Source organism: Sus scrofa, chromosome 9, assembly GCF_054392235.1.
Source record: "Sus scrofa isolate SSC_HxYL_T2T_F1_AM1 chromosome 9, Sscrofa_HxYL_maternal_Yorkshire_Landrace_v2.0, whole genome shotgun sequence".
In the NCBI taxonomy this organism is placed as follows: domain Eukaryota; kingdom Metazoa; phylum Chordata; class Mammalia; order Artiodactyla; family Suidae; genus Sus; species Sus scrofa.
The window spans coordinates 26,060,572-26,084,083 of record NC_139391.1 but is presented as its reverse complement, the minus strand read 5'-3'; the positions used below and the strand labels follow the sequence as shown (position 1 = coordinate 26,084,083).

The following is a 23,512-nucleotide window of genomic DNA, read 5'->3' as shown; positions in this document are numbered from 1 at the left end:
GGAGCTATAGCAACTCGGGACCCGAGCTGTGTCTGCAACCCACACCACAGCTCACGGCAATGCCAGATCCTTAACCCACTGAGTGAGGCCAGGGATCAAACCCGCGTCCTCATGGGTGCTAGTCGGGTTCATTAACCACTGAGCCACAACGGGAACTCCAAAATTAATTCTTAATTGCACCAAAATGATGTGCCAACCCCAGCGGTACAGAAGTTCAGCCTGAGCTATGTCCTAAAGCAAAGTTTGCCTTTGCTTGAAAACACTCTTTCAAAGATGGTTTCCTTTATATATTCAGTTCCATCCAGCTAATTTCTCAGATGTTTTTGAGCCTTACAATATGGTAGGCCTATTGTATGCCATCTCTTAAAACTGTCCTTACCAACTAGTTCCAAAAATGTTTGGAGATACACACATATAGGCCCACATTTTTATTACTTTCAAGTAACCTTAATCAAGTGTAACCTTTCCTTGTGATCACTGTCTTTTCTCTTCCTAAACAACTGGAAACCAGAAACGTCAAGTCTTAGGTAAACAGCCAAGAGTCATTGTAATAAAACTGATTCAATACAACAGTGAAATTGGCTAATTTGATTTTCTTTGCTTTCATGAGTTGCTTTTGCTGTAACATCATTTAATTTCCACATTTATTGAGCACTTATTGTCTGCCAGGAATGAAAAACCTATCCTCAGAAAATATTTAGGTATTATTTATTTACATACATACTTACTTATGAATGAATGAGTATCTACTCTCTATCCATTCTTTTCAGTGCCAGAGTAGGTACTAGTGATAATAGTCCGAGAGTATGTTCTGTAAGTCAGTGTGTTGCCTTCCCCAGAACATCTGCTTTGAAAGTTTCTCAGATTGCAGAATAAAAGACTGAACTGCAGAGGAGGGAAAAACTCTTCCTCCAACCTCTCATGTCTCTGGAGTTTGCAAATTAAATGGACCAATGACAGATTAATAGGAGAAGAGGCATACACATTTTATTTGAGTTAATATTTTAATTTTTACATCCACAGAGAACTTTATAGAAAAGAAATGAAGACCCAAAGAGGCAGTTAGACCTGAGCGTTTATATATCATTTTAACAAAGGGCAACAGCTTTGTAGAAAAATGCCAAGACAGAAGAAAGGGGGTTTGGCTTTTGCGGAAAATGAATTGTGGGAAGGTAAATATATGGGGGAAATTAATGGAAGACAAGGGTTTGTGTGGACCCACCTCGGGGCTGACTTTCTGTCTCTAGTGCAGAGGGTTGTTCTCTCCTGGTGTGTGGGACAGAGGAAGGGGAACACTTCACGAAGGAAAATTTTTTTATCTGCTTTTAGGCAGGTGGGTGGGAGGCTCTTTCTGTGTTTTCTGCTTCTCAATTTCCTCAGCTCAAAAATAATCTTTGTGGAGTTCCCGCCGTGGCTCAGCGGTAACAAAACTGACTAGGATCCATGAGGACACAGGTTTGATCCCTGGCCCTGCTCAGTGGGTTAGGGATCTGGCGTTGTCTTTAGCTGTGGTGAAGGTCACAGATGCAGCTTGGGTCCCGAGTTGCTGTGGCTGTGGTGTAGGCCAGCAGCTGCAGCTCCGATTCCACCCCTAGCCAGGGAACTTCCATATGCTGCGAGTGCACACCCCACCCCCCCAAAAAAAGGGAAAAAAATTCCTTAGGCCAAAAGGGCATAATTTGGGGTGGCATATTCTGATCCCCTTCAGTACCTTGGTGAAGGATGCTATATTAAAGGGGTGGAGGTATTGGGCCTGGAGACTGAATTGATGGATGAAGGCGCTGGGAAGGCGGAGACTTGGAGGGCTTTCTTTCCAGAACAAGTTTCTGGTCATCTGCAGGGCATGCCCTCCGGTTAACCCTTTTGCGATGGTTTCAGCTAAGCGACCTCTACTGGACACCAACAGAACAGCACCAGTAGTCTCTTGGGCCACTGAGGGCTGGCCTTCGTCGAAGTTTGTGGCAGATGAAACCAGCAGGAGCCAGTCTCCTCAGGGATCCCCCTCTCCCTGCCCTGTTGCACCACACCAGCAATCGCCAGTCTTTACCCACGGGTCTAACCTGCCACAGAAAGCCCGAGTCTCTGGAAAGCACACAGGAAAGTTCGCTCTGGTCTGGCATTCAGAACCTTCTCTTCCAGTTTTGACCCAACGCACAGGTTCGTCACTCGGACGCAGGGCAGGGAAACTGGTCTGATGAGCAATTTCCAGGCTTCGGTTTGTTTTCCTTCCTATTAGCTGTTCTCAAGGAGTTGAAGGCCTGTGGCATGGAGAACAAGAAACTCACTCTGTGGAGCCCAATGAGAAGGAACCACCTGAGGAAAATTCCAGTTCAAAGTAAAGATATCCCACCGCCCCAACATAGATGATCCTGTTTCCATCTATAGAGGGGGCCGCTCTCAGAAGGATGGGCTCTCTGTCTTTGGAACCGTTCAGTCCCAGGGAGGACTCCTGGTTCAAGGCACTGGGATGTCCTGGTTCACAGTAAGAGCAGCGTGGCCTTTGAAATCAAACTGAGTTGGAATCCCAGCAACACCACTCACTTGTGCATTGGCCGAGTCCCTTAATCTTGCAGAAAATGGAGGAAGGGCTGGGGAGAGGGTTACATCCTAGGACATATGAATAGCATCTCTCCTGATGCCACACTTAGCGGGCATTCAACAAGGGGTGTTCATTTCATGGACACTCACAAAGGCCGCATGTGTCAGACACTATTCCAACTGCTTTGCAAATATTAACCCGTTAATTCTCGTGACAACCCTCTAACATAGTACTGTTTATTGTATCTGGGTGGAACACTGGATACCATGATTTGTAAAATTCTTTCCAACCCTGAGATTCTGTGACCAGGATCCTGTGATGTGATGCTAAAATAACGGATCCAGGAGTTCTTGTGGCTTAGTGGTTAATGAATCTGACTAAGAACCATGAGGTTGCAGGTTCGATCCCTGGCCTTCCTCAGTGGGTTAAGGATCTGATGTTGCCGTGAGCTGTGGTGTAAGTTGCAGATGTGGCTCGGATCTGGTGTTGCTGTGGCTGTGGTGTAGGCTGGCAGCTACAGCTCCGATTAGACCCCTAGCCTGGGAACCTCTACATGCCGTGAGTGCGGCCCTATAGAAAGTCAAAAAAGACAATAAAATAAAATAACAGATCCAGCCAGGTGGCTCTTGGTGAAACAGAATCCAGGCTGGAAAGACTGTTTGACTATTTTGCCTACCAGCTTTCCTGATCCTAAGGGTCAGGCATTTAGGTGGACGCATCCCTCAAGTCTCATACAGTCCAGAGCACATGAAAATACCTTCTCATCCAGCATTTCCTCCCTTCTAGATTCCTCCATTAACAAAACTCCCTACTATCTTTGTTGGTTTTTTTTTTTTTTGTCTCTTTAGGCCCGTACTCACAGCATATGGAGGTTCCCAGGCTAGGGGTCGAATTGGAGCTGTAGCTGCTGGCCTACACCACAGCCACAGCCACGGGGGATGCGAGGCATGTCTGCAACCTACACCACAGCTCACCGCAACGCCAGATCCTTGATCCACTGAGCGAGGCCAGGGATTGAACCTGCATCCTCATGGATGCCAGGCAAATTCCTTTCCGCGGAGCCACAAGGGGAACTCCCTTCCCAGTATTTTTGAACATATGCCCTGCCTGCCTGAAAAATATTCTCCTTCCTTCACCCCGCCCTCCTCCCTCTCTGCCTTCCTTTCCTCTTCATAATGAATTGCTACCATGTATTTAATACTTATGCTGCCAAGATCCATGCGAAACCACACACATGTGTGTGCAAATATGCACAGACATATGTATAGACACACACACCTCTTTGAGCAGGAGAGTGACAGGAACCAGTTGGGTTTTTGGTAAATTCTTAAATCTAGGTCCCGTCTGATTTCATTCAGGCCCTTGCTTATTTCCATAGCTACTTTAACGTGCCCGGGGTCTATTTCTGTCCCCAAAGATCCCTTCTTCCCTGTCTGTGAGCCCCGGCTCCAGCTAAGTAAATAGCAGAACTGAGGTTTCCCATGACAACACCTTTCTCATTATTTAAACGAAAGAAAAAGTGCTTTATAATGAAAGGTGGTCAAAACAAGATTGAGGCAAAAGACAAGGCGATCAAAAGCTAAAAAAATGAATGTGGCATCTAAAGAACAGAATAAGGTCACGAGAGACCGGGTCAGTACAAGCTGGTGATTACACGTTAAGACCGAGGACTTTCTCACATGCTAGCATTTGGCATAAACATATTTCTGTGAGTAAATGCATGAGTTCTTCTGTTGTTGTTGTTGTTTTTATAGATTTTTTTTCTTTTAACCACAGAAACACATAGCCTAGAAGGAAGGCGAAATCAGACTCATTTCTTCATTATTGATGTAATTATTCAACAATCATAAATTCAATGTTTATTTTGGCGAGTTTGGGGGTCCCCTCCTATGGGTGGGGGCGTTTGGAAAACTATAAAAACTCATTGATAAGACGGTAGAGAAATGGGCTTTGTGAGACAGTTGGAGGTGGCTGTATGGTCAATGAAAAAAATGGAAATTTCTCAGCCAGCGCCTTTAATTATAGGAGAGGTTATTATAAACAATAACGGTCAGTTATTTTTCTCTGCCAGGCAGAAAAAAATAAGAAATAGGTTTCAGCTACAGCAAGATGAGTCGAGGAGCTGTAATGGAATCTCATTACACAAGTACTGAGTCCATGTGACGGGGCCGGGTTAGCAAAGGGCACGGCTATGAGATAAGGACCTTCTCACCCTGCTTTCTGTTGATCTCATTACCCACCACACCCCCACACCCTCCATCTCAGTGGCAGAGAAAGATTGTCGGAGCTGCTACTGCCAACTGCCTGATCAGCATTGCTGGGCGGCCTCTGCTGAGCCTGGATTTGACTCCCAGCTGCACACCCCCCGGACCTTACATTAAGGGACCTGCCAGGTCCTGTTCCCCAACCCTCTCACCTTTTTGGAGCTCAGTGTTCTCATCTGTAAAATGAGAAGGTTAGTCTTCATGTTTGTGGTTCTCAAACTTCAGTGTAGATGAAAATCTTTACCATTATTGGATTTTTTTTTTTTTTTTTTTGAGAGGGTGCTTGTTTAAAATCCAGATTTCTACCTGTTTCCCCACATGAATTTGTATTTAGTGAATCTGGAGTGGGGCACAGATTCTGTTTATTGATAAGCGTCTGGTATGAGCGATCCTGGGCTAGGGTATTCGTCCGCTTGGGTTGCCATAAGAAACTACCACAGACGGGGTGGCTTAAACAACAGAAATTTATCTCCCCACAGTTCTGCAGGGTCGAAGTCCAAGATCAAGCTGTTGGCAGGTTTGGTTTCCCCTGCGACCTCTCCCTTTGGCTTGCAGATGGTGCCTTTTTGCTGTATGTTCACACGGCCGTTTTCCCTGGGGTCTCTGTGTGTCCTCGTCCTGAAAGGACACAAGTCAGAGGGGATAATGACCTCATTTTAACTTTGTCACCTCCTTAGCGGTCCTGTCTCCAAACCCAGCGACATTCGGAGGTACTAGGTGTAGGGGCTTCAGCATATGAATTTGGTGTTGGGCGGGGGTCAGGGGGACACACAATTAGCCAGTTAATCTGTAAAATTCTATGAGAGATGAAAACTCGATCAGTACCTCTTTCCAGGCTCAGCTTCCTTTTTGTGTCTTTTGCAGAACTGTTGTGGGACAGCAAAACGCCTATTTTTATTGTCTCTCCTCCAGCCAGGGTTCCAAACCTTACTTTGGGGACAGCTGGCCTTAATCTCCTGGCCCTGATTGCTATAACTACCCTGTCTAATCTGCCTGTCACCTCTCAGCCCCCACTTCCTGCACTGATTTGAGATCTATTCTTGCCTCATTGATTTCTTTCCTTATTTCCTATCTTTCTCCCCTGCTGGATGGTAAATCCCATAGATCAGCCTACCTATAGGGTACGTTTTGCTCCATCACCACCCATGGTGCCCTCATACAGCTGTCACTCACTAAATATTGATGCTTGAATCAGTGACTGAACAAGGGAGATGACGTGAGATGACCTTAAGGTCCATTTCAACCATAGAGTTTCATCAGCTTTTCCTCTTTTATTCTTTCATTGGACATTGTTTAAGAGACATCTCCCCAGCCGGAGAGAATAAAATCTGTGGACTCCTCTCCACAATGATACCAACGTAGAGGCCTGGGGGAGGTGAAAGTGATGCTCACTTATCACCCTACCAACGTTTTAGTCATCAATGTCTTAAGAGTGCCCCAAGGAGTTCCCATTGTAGCTCAGTGGATTTCGAACCCAACTAGCATCCGTGAGGACATGGGTACGATCCCTGGCCTCGCTCAGTGGGTTAAGGATCTGACATTGCCATGAGCTGTGGTGTAGGTTGCAGATTCTCTTGGATCCCAAGTTGCTGTGGCTGTGGTGTAGCCTGGCAGCTCCAGCTCTGATTTGACCCCGAGCCTGGGAGCTTCCATATGCCATGGGTGTGGCCCTAAAAAAGCAAAAAAACAAAAAAACAAAACAAAACAAAAAAGAGTGCCCTGGACCTAGAGTCCCCAGGTTGCACTACCCTGAGACAGGTCAGGAACAGAAGGAGGCAGTTCATCAACTGGGAACAAATGTCACATACCATCCGTGATGTCTAAAGTCCTGCATGGAGGAGTCTGCATGTGAGACAGGCTGTGACCTGGGACCCTTTGCTGCAGTGCTTGCACCTGGACCAATGCCTCCTCGAGCAACAAAATACAAATAAATTATAAGGGACTAAAAATAACTGCGTGCATTTGCAGTTGGAGCAGTTATGAACAATAGGATACCAAAAGGCCACAAACCAAGTGCCATTCCTGAGGTGCCCAGAGCAAAAGCAGAGTACTGCGTGTGGTCCCTGCTGACAGCACCACCGAGGGGGTGGGCAGACCACCTAAGCTTCCCCTCCTGCCCCACCCGTGGATCCGCCCACCCTCACCTCATGTAAAGAACCAGCTCACCCCCACTCAGGGAGCAAGCAAGATCACCTGCTTGTTTTTTTTCTCTTGTGCTGCAGCACGAGCCCCCAGGAAAGCCATGTCTGAAATTCTGGCCTCTTATTAATTTCTATTGATTAAAGAGTCCACGGCCCGGGGCAGTAATACACACTCAGGCCCACAACTGGAATCTAAATGTGATCATCCATCTTCTTGCAGGGGACCAAAAGCTCTTTTTTAATAAACTTCAGGGCTGAGACATTGGCTAGGAAAACAATTAAGCTTTTTTTTTTTCTTTTTGTCTTTTTAGGGCCACACCCACAGCACATGAAGGTTCCCAGGCTAGGGGTCAAATCGGCACTGTAGCCGCTGGCCAATGCCACAGCCACAACAACATCAGATCCAAACCACGTCTGTGACCTACACCACAGCTCACTGCAATGATGGATCCTTAACCTACTGAGCAAGACCAGGGATCGAGCCCACCTCCTCACAGATACGAGTTGGGTTCGTTACCACTGAGCCATAAGAGAAACTCCCCACTGAGCTTTTTAAGTTGTCATTCCTTAGATTGATGGAATGATGCTGAACTGTGTCAATAAAAGCAACAATATTAACGCAATAAGATTAGTAATAAATTAGAAAATAAAAATAGTAGCTTTAAACAGATAGTCTGCAGCACACTGAAGAGAGATGAATTTTAATCTTGGATTGGGTTGGAGCTTCATAAATGAAAGCTGGATCCTATCTTCAGGCTACAAGAAGGCAATAGTTTTAGATAGTGTTCATGTGTATCTTCCAGGTTGAGTTGATTGCTTTTTCCTTATATTTATTAAATTGGGGGGCGAATATTTGTTTCTGTGTCTGTTTCCTCTACTATGCCAGCAGTTCCTGGAGAGTAATAATCACATCTTATTTATTTCCGCATCTCCTGCACCTGCTACATGGCCTCAAAAATGGAATGAATGACTAACAAGGAGATTTGCATGTAATTGACTAGTAGATATTGCCAAAATGTTTTATGGCAGGTCAGACTGAGACTCATTAATTACTGCCCTGATCATTCTTATGCATACCCCTCTCAATCATTTTATTTGTAGAATTTTAAAAAACTGGATTTCATTGACGGCTCAGATTTCTTAGAATGTCATGAATGTTTGGAGGAGGAAAGAAGCCAGTAGAAGGATGGCTGCAAGGCCTACCTCTGGGATTGCAAAGTGATTTTCGAATTATCCCAAGTCTGACATAATCAAAAAAGTAAAGACATTGGAGGGGAGTCTAATACCTGTAACATTAAGTATTTTTAAAAATCATATTGGGTTTCAAATTATACACAGTGTTGCACCACTTGATAGTGTACATTATGGTAAATTGACTCTAATTATTTATATCAATAGTCCCATTCACTGAGAAATCAGTTTATAATAAAGAGTTATTTAGCTTCTAAGCTCCTGAGGCCAGAGCCAAGCACCTGCTAGAGAGGCAGTCCTGGGGGATCATTATTAATTATCTGTCCAATTATTCCTCTCTCTCCTAGGAACAGTGACAGTACACGCTCCACATCTAACGAGGGCAGGAAGGATGCACCCTTGCTCATCCTGCTACTTCAGTGTCCTTCTAACAGGGAGATTCTCTTGGCTGGGCACCAAGGACCACTCAGCAGGTAACAGGTCCTTAAGAAGCCTTCAGATCTGCACAGGGATTTGTGCCAGTGGGTGACACCGACTGAAGTTTTCTGCAGCTCTTGCTCCCTGTCCCTGCCCTTTCTCCTGCTCCCCATCTCTCCTCATTCTCAGGAAAACGTTCCCTCAGCATGGCCACCCTCTTGAGCTAATCTGTCTCATTGTGCTGCCAACCAAACTGGTTTTCTTCGAAACAGCTTGGGGAGATGGTAAAAGAGCCATGAAGTCTCCCTACACTGAACAAGGCTTTCAAAAAATTATGGTAAAATGCATATAAAATATATCACTTTAACTTTTTAAATGTCCAATTTAATGGCACTGAGTATGTCCACGATGTTAGGCAAACATCACCACTACCCAGGTCCAGAGGATTTTCATCACCCCGGAAGGAAACCCCATCACCATTAAGTAGCCAGTCCCCATCCCTGCTTCCCCTCAACCCCTGGCAAGCACTAACCTGCTTGTTCTCACTATGGGTTTGCCTATTCTGAATATTTCATATTCCGTCTCTGGCCTTTTGTGACTACCTGCCTTCACTGGGCTAGGCTCATCCACTTGGTAGCATGAATTAACACTTCATTCTTTTTTTATGACTGAATAGTATTCCATTGTGGGGATATGATATGTTTTGTTCATTAGCTGATGCACATTGGGTTTCCATCAACCAAACTTTTCTTTCTCTCTTTCTTTCTAGAAAAGAGAAGAGTAATTTATAGGGACTGAAAGCAAATCAGTGATCTGAGTTGGCAGGGTGGGAGAGTTGTTTACTGACTGTGGAGGAGGTAAGAGAACTCTTTGGATGATGGAAATATTTCTTTTTTTTTTTTTTCTTTTTTTTGTCTTTTGAGGCCGCACCCGTGGCATGTGGAGGTTCCCAGTCTAGGGGTCGTATTGGAGCTACAGCAGCTGATCTACACCACAGCCGCAGCAACATGAGATCTGAGCCATGTCTGCGACCTACACCACAGCTCACAGCAATGCCAGATCCTTAACCCACTGAGTGAGGCCAGAGATCGAACCTGCATTCTCGTGGATGCTAGTCAGATTCGTTTCCACTGAGCCATGATGGGGAGTCCAGGATGATGGAAATATTTCATGTCTTGGTTACATAGGTGTATACATTTGTCAAAATGTATCAAAAGTGTATGCTTACCATGGACACGTTTTCATTTTATGTGAAGCATATCTTTATAAAGTTAATTTAACCTGCCCACTGGAATTTAAAAAAAAAAAGTTCAACCTCTTTCTTCTTTTCCTTTTTGTCTCCTCCTACAACTACTCAATTATTCGATTCTCCAGACTCCAGACATTTCTCACAAATGAGTCTCTTCTCTCTGTTGCCCAGTCTTGGTTCAGGTCTTCGGGGGTCTCTTCTCCACACGGAGGCAAGAGCCTCTTGTCTTCCCCACTCCACTTCCCCACAACTCTGGCCAGTGTTTTCCTTCCCACGAATCCTAGTTATATCCAGTCACTTCCAGTGGCTACATTTTGCCCATAGGCTGAGACCCATATGCATACTTTCCTTCCTCCCACGAAGATTTATTGGCAAGAGACAGGCATTCAGCACCCCCTGCAGAGCCATGGTGTCAAGGCTCATCTTCAGGCACTTGGAACTTTCACAGCTCCGTGTCCTTATACATCCTCTGCTTGTCACCTGTTGCCCCCTCCCCTCTCTTCTAGTTTGTTTGTATTTCTTAGCGATATCCTCCTCCGTGAAGCTTTCCCCCCACCTACCGAGGCATAGACGGGTGTCTCAAAACCTTTTACAGAACCCTAACATAGCATCACCTGGTTATCATTTCAGTGTTGTAAAGGGTAGACTGTATGATTGGATGTGACAGACTGCCATGGGTATACCTGTGCCTCTAACAGCTAACATGATGGTGTTTAATAAGTGTGTATTGAATCATAAGAACCAGATGGATACACTGGTTTTTACTGATGGTGATGTTAGCAATATAAATTCTCCTGTTAGAATTAATTTTTTCTTCTCCTATCCTTCCAGAATCTTTCGTCAATGCCTCTCTTTTATTACTTACTATTTTCCCACTTGGTTACGGACTTTTAAAAAGTTTTGAAATACTTTAAGCATCTAGAAAAGTATATAGCAAATAATAAAATAAAGTCTCCAGTACCCATTCTTGTAAAATCTTAGCATTTTGCTCTGTTTGCTTCAGATGTTTTAAAAAACTAAATATAACTTTTATAGATAGAGTTGAAGGCTTCTAGGACCCCTTCCCAACGCCTTTCTCTTTCCTCCCCCTCAAAGGCACTCACTCTCTTAAATTTGGTGTTTACCATTTATTTGCATATTTTTATACCATGTACATATGAATTCACAAACAGTGGATGGTGTTTTTACATATTTTATAACTTCATACAAATAATATAATACTGTACATATTATTTTGCAGATTTTTTTGTTTAGTTTCAACATTTTATATATACATATATATATATGTATACACATTTTATTTGGGTGTAGTTGATTTACAATGTTGTATTAGCTTCAGGTTTACAGCAAAGTGAGTCAGTTACACAAATACATATACATATATCTGGTCTTTTTCCCACATAAGTTATTACAGAGCACTGAGTAGACCTCCCTGTGCTAGATGGTAAGTCCTAGCTAGTGATCTATTTTCTCTATAGTAGCGTGTATGTATTAACCCCATTCTCCCAGTTTATTCTTCTCTCCCCCACAATTTCCCCTTTGGTAATCCTAAATTTGATTTCAAAATCTGTGAGTTTGTTTCTGTTTTATAAATAAGTTCTTTTGTATGATTTTTTTTTTTAGATTCCACATGTAAGTGATATCATATGATATTTGTCTTTCTCTAATTTCACTTAGTATGATAATCTCTAGGTCCATACATCAACATATTTTGATATATCCATGTAGATACATGCAACTCTGACTTAAATAAGTGAGATAAAAATATATGCTCCTTAAATGTCCAACTAGATATAATCCAACTCTGTATAAGCAGAGAACATGTTATATTGTGCAGTCAGGATTCTCATAACTTTTCTGCTTTAACACATGACATTGCATCATTGGCCTGATTTCTATTAGTCACTGTACTGGAGACCATGACACAGTACAGTGCAGACATCTTGAAAAGACATTACACTAAGAATCAGGACTGGAAAACATCTTTCATAAGCTATAGAGATGGACTAAATCTACAAATTTTAAACTGAACAAGGACAAATGGAAAGTCCTGCTCCTCTTCTTGAATCCTAGCCTTGCTGCCACCACCCACCCTGACCTACAAGCTGGAAACCTGGGAGGGATGCTCAGCTCTCCCTCGTGTCCTTCCCTCTGACCTATCTGACCATCATCTTACTGAATCACTCAGCAGCCTTTAGTATTTGGAACCAGTCTTCCTACATGAAACACTATCTTCTGTTGGTTTTTTTTTTTTTATTTTTATTTTCCCACTGTACAGCAAGGGGGTCAGGTTATCCTTACATGTATACATTACAATTACATTTTTCCCCCACCCTTTCTTCTGTTGCAACATGAGTATCTAGACATAGTTCTCAATGCTATTCAGCAGGATCTCTTTGTAAATCTATTCTAAGTTGTCTCTGATAAGCCCAAGCTCCCGATCCCTCCCACTCCCTCCCCCTCCCATCAGGCAACCACAAGTCTCTTCTCCAAGTCCATGATTTTCTTTTCTGAGGAGATGTTCATTTGTGCTGGATATTAGATTCCAGTTATAAGTGATATCATATGGTATTTGTCTTTGTCTTTCTGGCTCATTTCACTCAGTATGAGATTCTCTAGTTCCATCCATGTTGCTGCAAATGGCATTATGTCATCCTTTTTTATGGCTGAGTAGTATTCCATTGTGTATATATACCACATCTTCCGAATCCAATCATCTGTCGATGGACATTTCTTCTGTTGGTTTTATGTGGTGTCTGCTTTCCTAAATTTCCTCCTGCCTCTAAGAATGCCAGAGGGACAACCCGATTTTGTGGAGCCCGAAGCAGTTTCAACTTGGGGGGCTTTCTTTAAAAGAATACAAAATTAGTAATAAAAGACCTTGGATGAGGCCCACAGAAGGGAGAGAATTATTTCCCAGCAAATCCAGCTCAGGCCTTTTTATACTCATCTACTTCTTCTAAGCCACATGGTAGAATTCCTGAAGATACACCCAAGCCCTTTTCTCTTCTAATGCTATGTACTCTCCTGGCATGGAGGATTTCATTCATATCTTCCATGACTATCTGGTGACTCCCAAGTTTATGTCTCTAGCTGTGACCTCTCTGCCTCCAGTCCCATGTTCCCACAGTCATCCTGACTAGGTTAAGGACACTGAAAATTTCCTGTGGCTGAGACTGAATTGTGAGCTCCCCTCTCACCATCTGGTCCTTTTTATAGGGCCCCCATCTCACTAAATGGCACTAGCATCTTCCCAGTTCCAAAAGCCAGATGCCTCAGCACCATCCTTAACACCTCCTTGTGCCTCAGGTTTCTATCCAGCCATCTTCAGCCTGGTCACATTTGCCTGAAGTATCTCTTTTCACCTCTCCATCTTCATGACCACCTCCCCTGGCCAAGGTACTCTCAAGTCTTGGCTGGACCACTACAATAGCGTCTTCCTATGTACTAGGTGACAATCTCCCCAGCCCTTTGCTACACACCTGCTAGGGTATCTTTCCAAAAAGCCTATCTGATCAGATAGGAATCTGATCTTAGAAAGCTTTGAAGGCATCTGTTCCTCTTAGGATAAGGACCAAATCCTGAACCAGGCCTTGAAGGTCCTGAAGGTCCTGAAGGTCCTGCCTGGTCTGGCCCGGCCCAGCTCTCAGCTCCCCTCTCACCGAGCTGCCTCTGCTGTCCAGTCTCCCATTTCTTCCTGAATCCTATCCTTTTTCTGGTAATCTCTTTCTCACCCTCCTCGCTCCTACTTCCTCAATCTAGGTCAGGTTTTCTGATTATTTCCCCTTAAAGAACATTATTTCCCTCCTGAGTCTATGGCTCCCTGTTCTGTGTGACGCATCCCCTAGTGTGATTGATTCGATTGACTTAATGTCTGGCTTTCAATTAGACTCTAAGCTTCCTGCAGGCTTGGACCATGCATGTCTATGCATCAGGCCCTTGCTCATAGAAAGACCTTCAATAAATATTTGTTCAAGAGTGGATAGACTACTGGGAAATAGATGAAATAAAATAGATCTAAAGGATGATGCAAGCCTAGCTTCTTCTTTTTTTTTTTTTTGTCTTTTGGTTGTTGTTGTTGTTATTGTTGCTATTTCTTGGGCCGCTCCCGCGGCATATGGAGGTTCCCAGGCTAGGGGTTGAATCGGAGCTGTAGCCACCGGCCTATGCCAGAGCCACAGCAACGCGGGATCCGAGCCGAGTCTGCAACCTACACCACAGCTCACGGCAACGCCGGATCGTTAACCCACTGAGCAAGGGCAGGGATCGAACCCGCAACCTCATGGTTCCTAGTCAGATTCGTTAACCACTGCGCCACGACGGGAACTCCGAAGCCTAACTTCTAAGGCTGGGGTCAGAGAATCTTTAATTGGATCAAACGAGATTCAAGGACACTGTAAGTTGTGGAGGCATGTGCCCTGTTAGGCCAGAAAACATATCCCTCCCCAAAGGGCAGGACTTGGCCATCCCCAACACCCTATGTCTGAAGCCAGCTGGCTGCTCACACTTATGAAAACACGGTGAAACATTAACCCTCAAAGGCCACGTCCAAGGGCATGACTTTGCTGTCAGGGCCGTCTGCCTGCCTGCCTGCAGCTTTAATAGCCTGTTCTCCAAGTATGTGCTGACGTCAGTGGGACTTCCTTGGGCTCAGTGCGTCTGACTCAGCCTCCACAGTGCAATTTGGAAAGAAGGATTTGGCCTGAAGACATTTCACCTGCTACCTCTTTGAGGCTTAAAGTGAAATTTAGCTTTTAGACTTTTTTGCCCTCTTGCAGCTTAACCTTCAGTGGCTGTTTGTAGTTCCTATTTCACATTTTACAAACTGTTAAGTAAAAATCTGAATGTGGAGTTGGGGCTGCGGGAGGGGAGCTGAATCAAGTTCTTTTTAGTCTTTTGCCAAAGTTCCATACTGGCACAGTTAAAGGTACAAGAAGAGATGTTTTGTCACGTTAGGATATGACAGAGGCTGTAGGATTCAAAGTGTTTGATGCCTTTTTTATGATTTTTTTTTTTATTTGTCTTTTGTCCTTTTAGGTCCACACCCGCGGCATGTGGAGGTTCCCAGGCTAGGGGTCTAATTGGAGCTGTTGCTGCTGGCCTATGCCAGAGCCACAGCCATGCCAGATCTGAGCCACATCTGCAACCTACACCACAGCTCATGGCAACACCAGATCCTTAAACCACTGAGCGAGGCCAGGGATTGAACCTGCAACCTCATGGTTCCTAGTCTGATTCGCTAACCACTGAGCCACAACGGGAACTCTGATGCCTTTTTTTTTTTTTTTTTTTTTTTGGTCTTTTTGCCATTTCTTGGGCTGCTCCTGTGGCATATGGAGGTTCCCAGGCTAGGGGTCCAATTGGAGCTGTAGCTGCCAGCCTATGCCAGAGCCACAGCCATGCCAGATCCGAGCCGCGTCTGCCACCTACACCACAGCTCACGGCAACACCGGATCGTTAACCCACTGAGCATGGGCAGGGATCGAACCCGCAACTTCGTGGTTCCTAGTCAGATTCGTTAACCACTGCGCCACGACGGGAACTCCTGATGCCTTTTTTATGATTAAAATTTTTTTCAACATTCAGAATAAAATGGGTTAGCCTATAGGATCCCAGAACCTCCTCATCAAATGATTAATCAGGGCATCATATTATAATACAGGAAATTTGCTCTTAATGAAAAAGATATCCTGTCAACTGTTCATAAAAAGCAGTCACATGAAACCCTATGTTTCCTATGTGGTTCTTTTAAAATACAATATAGATGGAGTTCCCATTGTGGCTCAGTGGGTTAAGTACCTGACATTGTCTCTGTGAGGATGCAGGTTCAACCCCTGGTCTCACTCAGTGGGTTATGGATCCAGCATTGCCTTGAGCTGTGGTGTGGGTTGCAGATGCGGTTCGGATCTAGTGTTGCCGTGGCTGTGGCCTAGGACCCAGCTGCAGCTCCAATTCGACCCCTGGCCTGGGAACTTCCATATGCTGCAGGTGCAGCCATAAAAAGAAAAAAAAACATACAATATAACAAGATACTACAGTATTGTCATATGTTTTCAAAGGCCTTAAGATAGAGTTCTCCTTCACTGGTGCTCTCAAACTACTTTGGACACACTTCCGTATGGTACTTATCAGGGCGTTGTGATAAGTTGTTTGAATGTCTCTTTGTTGAGATTGTGAGCCCCCTGAGATTGTGAGCCCCCTGAGGCCTGAGTACATTTTTTAGCTGTTTGTGGCAGGCTTCAGGGTGTCTGGCGCGTGATAGGTACAAAGAGAACAGGAATCAGAATCAGAGAATTCTATGCTTCAGTCTTGCTCTCTTATTTTCAGACTCCAGGACCTTGGCAAATTCCTGGATCACCCAAGTTCCAGTATTCTATAAAATAAGGAATCACACCTCTTCACAGGGCATCTAAAAGGAAGAAATGAGATGTGTGTCCTACATGCAGTAGGTACTCAATATTTTATTTTATTGTATTTCTTTTTTTTTTTTTTTATTGTTGTTGTTGCTATTTCTTGGGCCGCTCCCGCGGCATATGGAGGTTCCCAGGCTAGGGGTTGAATCGGAGCTGTAGCCACCGGCCTATGCCAGAGCTACAGCAACGCAGGATCCGAGCCGCGTCTGCAACCTACACCACAGCTCACGGCAACACCAGATCGTTAACCCACTGAGCAAGGGCAGGGACCGAACCCGAAACCTCATGGTTCCTAGTCGGATTCGTTAACCACTGCGCCACGACGGGAACTCCTGTATTTCTTTTTACTTTTACTTTTTTGTCGTTTTAGGGCCATACCCATGGCATATGGAAGCTCCCAGGCTATGGGTTGAATTGGAGCTACAGTTCCTGGCCTACGCCATACATAGTCGCAGCTACAGCAATGCAGGATCTGAGCTACATCTGCGACCTACACCACAGCCGGATCCTTAACCCTCTGAGCAAGGCCAGGGATCAAACCTGCGTCCTCATGGATCCTAGTTGGGTTCATTACTGCTGAGCCATGATGGGAATTCCAGGAGGTACTCAATTAGGTACTCATTAAGGACTTAAAAGCTAGGATGTTAGGCTCTGCCTTTTGCTAGCTGTGTGACCTTGGGCAGGCCATAATGTCTCTGAGCCTTATCGTCTCCTTTGCAAAGTGGGAATAATAATATCTACCCATCAGAACTGTGGTGAGGAACAGATTTTAGACTATTGGATTTAATGGATCAAAAACCATCTAGTGAGTAATACAGCATTGCCAATCTTTTGTTTTTTCCAAGTGGGAATATTCTGAAAAATAAACTATCATCTACTCTCACCATAAAAGGAAGGGTATTTTAATACCAAAATATAAGAAGGGTTTGTTTTTGTGTGTGTGTCTTTTTTTTTTAGGGCTGTACCTATGGCATACAGAGGTTCCCAGGCTAGGGGTCTGTCTGATCAGAGCTACAGCTGCCAGCCTACACCACAGCCACAGTTACGCCAGATCCAAGCCACATCGTGACCTACACCACAGTTCACGGCAACGCCAGAGCCTTAACCCACTGATCGGGGCCAGGGATCAAACCCACAACCTCATGGTTCCTAGTCGGATTCATTTCCGCTGCATCACAACATGAACTCCTAAGAAGGTTTAATTTCTTTAAATGAACATATCTTTAAAGAAAAATATTTTCCAATGTCTTTTTTTTTTTTTTTTTTTTTGACTGGTGACAACTTTAGTCTTGCACTAGCACTGGTCCTTGTCCAGCCTTTGGAAACCATTAAATATGAAGATTAAATGAAATGACATGTGTAAGTAGCCGAGCACAGAGCCTGGCATGCAGAAAACACTAAATAAATATTAACTGCTCCTATTTAATATTATTTTATCATCATCATACATTAAAGTACTTTTTTTTTTTTTTTTTTTTTTTTGGTATTTTTAGGGCTGTACCTGCAGCATATGGAGGTCCCCAGGCTAGGGGTTGAATTGGAGCTGTAACCGCTGGCCTATACCACAGCCACAGCAACACAGGATCTGAGCTACATCTGCAATCTACAGCTCATGGCAATGCAGGATCCTTAACCCACTGAGTGAGGCCAGAGGTCGAACCTGCATCCTCATAGATGCTAGTCAGATTCATTTCCACTGAGCCATGATGGGAACTCTTTTTTTTTTTGTCTTTTTTCCATTTCTTGGGCTGCTCCCACGGCATGTGGAGGTTCCCAGGCTAGGGGTCCAATCGGAGCTGTAGCCACCGGCCTACGCCAGAGCCACAGCAACACAGGATCCGAGCCGCGTCTGCGACCTACACCACAGCTCATGGCAACGCCGGATCCTTAACCCACTGAGCAAGGGCAGGGATCGAACCCGCAATCTCGTGGTTCCTAGTCGGATTCGTTAACCGCTGCGCCACGACGGGAACTCCTCTTTTTTTTTTTTTTTAAAGTACTTAACTTTTCCATTAAAAAGTCTGATAAGTGAATGAACTAAATGCCTGTTATGTTTGTAAGGAGTGGAGCTAAAGAAAGAAAAGGGGTAATGACATGAATGATTGACCAGAGGCTTTGGGAATAAGAATATTATTGGTGGAGTTCCCTTGCAGCTCAGCAGAAACAAATCTGACCACTGTCCATGAGGATGCAGGTTTGATGCCTGGCCTTGCTCAGTGGGTTAAGGATCCAGCGTTGGCATGAGCTGTGGCGTAGGTCACAGACGTGGCTTGGATCCCGAGATGCTGTGGCTGGGGTGTGGGCCAGCTGCTGTAGCTCTGATTCGACCCCTAGGCTGGGAACCTCCATATGCTGCAGGTGCAGCCCTAGAAAGCAAAACAACACAAAAAGAATATTAGTGGCAACCATTCAATGAGTGTTTCCTACGTTTCAGGTGCTCTCTGAAGTCTTTTACACATACGATCTCATTTGTGCTTCATAAAAGCCCCATTTTTACAGATAAGGCATCAGAGAGTTTATGGAACTTGCTCCAGGTCACCTGTTAGTAAACGATGAGGCTGAGATTCCAACTCAGACTCCGTCATCATGACCTTCTGCCTCCGTCCACCAAACGGAAGATATTGGATAAATTCCAATTTAAGTGACATATTCCACAAATAGAGAAAAGAAATAAAAGATGATTGAGGGGAAGAGCAGCAGGCTGAATTGAACTTGACTTGGAGCGCAAAGACAAGCATTGGAAGATGGGCACTTCACCCCATAATCAGGTCCAGGTTATGCGATAGTGTCATGATCTAGAAATGTGTCAGTAGCATTTGCAGCGCGGTTGAAGAATTTCATGTGTCAGGGGCTTCACACACCACCTTTATGGAGAAGCTGGACTCCCCCAACTGGATTTTTGGAAGTACAACCTCCCTTTGATACTATGGTTGGAAGGGGTTGGGGTGAGACTGAGAGAGGCAGGCTGGACTGGCTCTGAGCCTTGTTGAAGCTTTTGAAAAGCTTGGTATTGCCAAGACAACAAGGGAACGTGCTGGGAGGGCACCACGTTCCAGCTGCAGGAGAAGTGAGGTGGGCAGCGGTGGCCTCCTTGTCACTAATCACCTGTGTAGGACCCCAGGCGAGTGAATCAGTCTGCCTGAGAAGCAGCCACTGCTTCATTGTGCTGCACCAGCTCCATGGCAGGGGCCAAAAGCCAGCTCTGGCGATGGGCCCAGGCAGGATTTAATGAAACAAGAGGTCACATTTTCCCAGAGCCTCTCTGCCAACACGTGGCCAGCGCCCAGCTAAAATTGGCACTCGTGGTCACCCAAACCACCCTCCAGCCAGAAGCAGAGTGAGTGGCTTCTTGGAGGTGGTTCAGGCGCAGCCATGCCCTGGATCCTTGCCAAGCTGCCACTCCACAGCAGGGACCCAGGGAGGACCCAGCCAAGGTCCCTGTGTCTTGGAGGGGGCTGCCAATGCCAGTTGCTCTTTTGAAGACAGGAGACCTCTGGGCGGATTGCTGTCAAGCCTCCAGGATTCACGGGATGCCAAACCGTGCATGCATTCCGTCATCTCATTATTTATCTTGTTTCTTATTAACCCAAACAAACACTTCAGCCTTGACATCAGTGCTACTCAGCACAAAAAATCATACCCTCTTTGGGGTTTAAATTGATAGCATTTTCTGTGTTCCAAGCACTGATCTTAGCACTTTATGTGGATTATCTACTTCTCATAGCCACCCTTCACAGAAAGTGACAGGAAAACTCAGAGAGGTGGAGTAACTCTCCAAGGGGCACACAGCCAGTGTGCTCAGAACCCAGGTTACCCCCGAAGTCTGAGCACCTCTCTCCCATGAGGGTTTTGCAGATAATTAACATTTAGGTATTTTGCGTCTCTATTTTCTTCCTAAATGGATTACAAGCTCCTTGAGGGATTGGACTGTATCTTACTAAGGTGCTTCTATAATGTCTCCGTCATCTCGGATTGCTGTAACAAACACAACGGGATGAGTGGTGGAAACAACAGGCATTGGCATTGCCATTGTGGTTCAGTGGCTTAAGAACCCGACATAGTCTCCATGAGGCTGGGGCTTCGATCCCTGGCCTTGCTCAGTGAGTTAAGGATCCGGCGTTGCCATGAGGTGTGGCGTAGGGCACAGCTGCAGCTCGGATCCAGTGTTGCTGTGGCCTGCATGGCATCGGAGCTACAGCTGCAGAGACCGCCAGCTCTAGCTCTCATTTGACCCCTAGCCTGGGAACTTCCATATGCTACAGATGGGGCCCAAACAGGCATTTATTTCTCAGGCTGGAAGTTGGAGACCAGGGTGCCAGCCTGGCTGAGTCCTTGTTGGCCCTCTTCCGTGGGTTGTATTCTCCCCTGGCCTTCCTTGGTGGGTGCCTGCAGGCTGTTCCCCCTTCTTCTAAGGGCACGGATCCCGTCCACGGAGAGTGAGACATAGTCACGACCTCGCTCTCTCTCAAGGACTCTACCTCCTAATACTATCACGTTAGGGGTTCGGATTTCCACATACAAATCAGGAAGGGGACCCAGGCAGTCAGTGCATAACACATGGTGTTCGTCAGTGCACTTGGGAAACATTTATTGAGGACCTACTCTGTGCTAAGAACTGTGCTAAGCATTTGCCAAAACAAAGACCAAAAAAATCATCAGCTCTGTTCTTTGGAAGCTAATGGTCTTCTGAAGGTAATACCCAGGGAAGTGAGTGAGCTGTTACAAAATACCTGGCACAGCAGATCTGAGCAGTTATTTATAGACCATTGACATATTTCCGTTTAGATGCCATGACCAAGAATATTATTCTCAGATCAAATAGATCAAGTATTTATATTGGTCCAATGGTGGGTGTCGCATAATTAGAAATATATTTCCAGTTCCTGACGCAGAATTCCTAAATCCTTTGGAATTTCCTGAGTGATAGGAAGTAAAAAAAAAATTTTTTTTTTTGGCTTCACCTGCAGCATATGGAAGTTCCCGGGCCAGGGATCAAATCTGAGTTGGAGCTGCAGCCTATGCCACAGCAGCAGCAATACTGGATTCTTAACCCCCTGTAAACCAGCAAAGCCACAGACAAGCCGGCTCATTAACCCACTGGGCTACAGCAGGGACTGCATTGCTGAGTGATGGGGATGCAAGGAATGTTTTCTGTTCTCATGAGGTACCTGCAGTGGGTCCCCAGATAGCTTCAGGATGGGGCATGTTGCCAGAAAGACCACATCTTGATTAGAAGCCTGGCACTTTTAGGAGTTCCCATCGTGGCGCAGTGGTTAACGAATCCGACTAGGAACCATGAGGTTGCAGGTTCAGTCCCTGCCCTTGCTCAGTGGGTTAACGATCTGGCGTTGCCGTGAGCTGTGGTGTAGGTTGCAGATGCGGCTCGGATCCCGCGTTGCTGTGGCTCTGGCATAGGCTAGTGGCTGCAGCTCCGATTCGACCCCTAGCCTGGGAACCTCCATATGCCGCTGGAGCGGCCCAAAGAAATAGCAAAAAGACAAAAAAAGAAAAAAAAAAAAAAAAGAAGAAGCCTGGCACTTTTAGCCTCATTCTCAACCTCCAGGAGGGGAGAGGGGCTAGCAATTGACTTAATAACCCATCATGTCTACACAATGAGACCTCCAGAAAAAAAAAAAAAAAAAAAAAAAGACCCTTAAACAACAGGGTTTGGAGAGCTTCTGGTTCAGTGACACATGGAGGTACTGGGAGGGTGGCATGCCCGGAAACCTTCATGCACTGCCCTCTGCTTCCTGGCCCTCTGCATCTCTTCCATTTGGCTGTTCCTGAGCTCCAGCGATTATCATGGATCAATAATAGTAAGTGAAGTGTCTTCCTGAGTTCCGTGAGCCATTCCAGCAAATTATCAAACCTGAAGAGGGGGTGGTGAGAACTCCCAACTTATAGCCAGTCAGTCAGAACTACAGGTGCCTTGGGACTTGTGACTGGCATTTGAAGTGAGGCCGGTCTGGTGGAACTGTGCCCTTTAACTTGTGGGATCTGATGCAAACGCTGGGTTATTAGTGTCAGAAGTGAACTGAGCTGCGGGCCACCCAGCTGGTGCCTGGAGAATCAGAACTGGTCTTTGGTGTTGCAAAAACCCCAGCAGCATTCTCGAGAGAGCAGCATTGTCCATCATTAAACATGAACGTCAGAAGATACAAGCATTTCTGTCGAAAGTGGGTAGCCACCTCAAAAGCACATACAATTTCATTGTTTTATGAATTGTATTAAGATCAACCTAAGAGATGGGAGTTCAGACATTTTACGTTGTTAAGATCCAGATTCTTATAAATACCCCCTCACTCACCACCCACCCTGCTTCCACTCTTGTCCCACGCTAATATCTCCCCACCGAGCAGCCAGGGATCTTTTTATTTATTTCTTTACTTATTTTAGGGTCACACTCATGGCATATGGAGGTTCCCAGGCTAGGAGATGAATCGGAGCTGTAACTGCCAGCCTACACTACAGCCACAGCAGCACTGGATCTGAGCCGCACCTGTGACCCACACCACAGCTCACAGCAACGTCGGATCCTTAACCCAATGAGGAAGGCCAGGGATCGAACCTGCATCCTCGTGGATCCCAGTGAGATTCGTTAACTCCCGGGCCACGACAGGAACTCCAGGGTATCTTTTTAAAACAATAAATCAGATCATGTCACTTACCTGCAAATGTGCATCTGTGACTCGCAGTTATTTTTAGATTAAAACCCAGATTTCCTACCCTGGGCTGCAGTGACCTGCATGGTCTGTCTAACTCTGCAAACGCAAAGGATGCTGATGAGGATTGAGAGCGTTTAGTGAGCATCCACTAAACACTCCACACGCTTTCTCTCATTGATTGTTAAAACAGCCCCAGCTCTCCGGCTCTCAACTTTTCACAGAAGCCACGCTCTGCTTTTTTTCTGTTTCAAATACCCACCGAGCCCTTTCCCACATCCAGGCCTTGGTCCTCGCTATCCCCTTGGCCCAGGATGTGCTCTTGTTCCCGTGTTCATGGCTGGTTGTGTTCATCCATTAGAAGTCCGTGCAAAGGATACCTCTTCCGAGAAGCCGACCTTGCCTTAATCTAAGCTGCTCCCTCCACTTGTGGAATCCTTTCCTGCTGATGCATTCTTGCTGATGAGGTGTTACCAGAGCCTCTCATGGTCAGGTTTCTTTCTTTTTTTTTAAATTTTTTAAAATTTTTGTTGTTGTTATTTCTTGGGCCGCTCCCGTGGCATATGGAGGTTCCCAGGCTAGGGGTCGAATTGGAGCTGTAGCCACCAGCCTACGCCAGAGCCACAGCAACGCGGG

General features: G+C 45.4%; 1 long non-coding RNA gene across 1 annotated transcript; it reads left to right on the top strand.

Moving 5' to 3' along the window:
• Window positions 1-3,364: 3,364 nt before the first annotated feature.
• On the top strand, window positions 3,365-16,254 carry LOC146399797 (uncharacterized). The gene is made up of 4 exons (XR_014814941.1): window positions 3,365-4,994; window positions 8,483-8,608; window positions 9,322-9,409; window positions 16,129-16,254. It is a non-coding gene; the product is annotated as an uncharacterized LOC146399797 (long non-coding RNA).
• The last annotated feature ends 7,258 nt before the right edge of the window (window positions 16,255-23,512 follow it).